A 1041-nucleotide genomic window follows, 5' to 3' on the forward strand; every position below is an offset into this window, starting at 1 on the left:
AATTCAAAGATTGGAAATTCGTCAAATATCAACGTTATGGATTATTGACACAATTATTTTTTAAATGTCAGATGTACAATTATGAATCCAGTATCTGGTCAGAACCGATTAATGAAAACATAAACATAAATAGAGCTGCTGTAGCTGGGACTATTACGATAGGAATTGGTCATACCCAACTTGAAGAATTATGTGCAGCTATGAATATTCGTTGTATGTCAGATAAGACGTATATTAAATATCGAGAAGAATTAGTTGATGCTTTCGAGAAAACAGCAATGGAAAATATAAAAATGGCTGGATTAGAGGAAAAACAACTTGCTCTCGATAAAAATGAAATAATAAATGGTATTCCATATATAACTGTTGTAGCCGATGGTAGTTGGATGAAAAGATCATATGGAAATGCTTATGACTCACTGTCTGGTATTGGTGCTATTATTGGTTTTCGTACTGGAAAAATGCTTTTTGTAGGTATTAGAAACAAATTTTGCACAGTGTGTAATTTTGCGGAGCTAAATAATACAAAACCTAGTAGCCATAAATGTTATAAAAATTTTGATCGTAATGTTAGTTCTAAAAAATGGAAAGCGATGCTATCGTAGAAAGCTTTAGTAAAAGCATTGAAATGCATGGATTAATTTATAAAACAGTTGTTGCTGATGGTGACAGCAATGTATATCAATCTATTATCAATAACAAACCATATCGGAAACAAATGGTAAGAGCAAAAAAAATAGAATGCACTAATCATCTGTTACGCAACTTATGCAAAAAGTTAAAAGCTGCAACAGAAATAACTCAACCGAAACTGCAAAACAAGCGTGATTTTGTTGAGCTACGAAATATTTAAAAAAATAACATTTTAAGAATCAGAAAAAAATTAATAGAAGTAGCTGCTTTAAGAAGAGAGGAAAAGAAACCTCAGCATCTTAAAACTTTGGAATTACAAAAAGATATATTAAATATAGCTAGCCACGTATTTGGCGAACATAAATTATGCATTGAACGTGGTCATAAATGTAAAGAAAATAATATTAA

Source organism: Odontomachus brunneus, unplaced genomic scaffold (assembly GCF_010583005.1).
Source record: "Odontomachus brunneus isolate Ranch 3 - 2012 unplaced genomic scaffold, Obru_v1 Obru_scaffold_002, whole genome shotgun sequence".
In the NCBI taxonomy this organism is placed as follows: Eukaryota; Metazoa; Arthropoda; class Insecta; order Hymenoptera; family Formicidae; genus Odontomachus; species Odontomachus brunneus.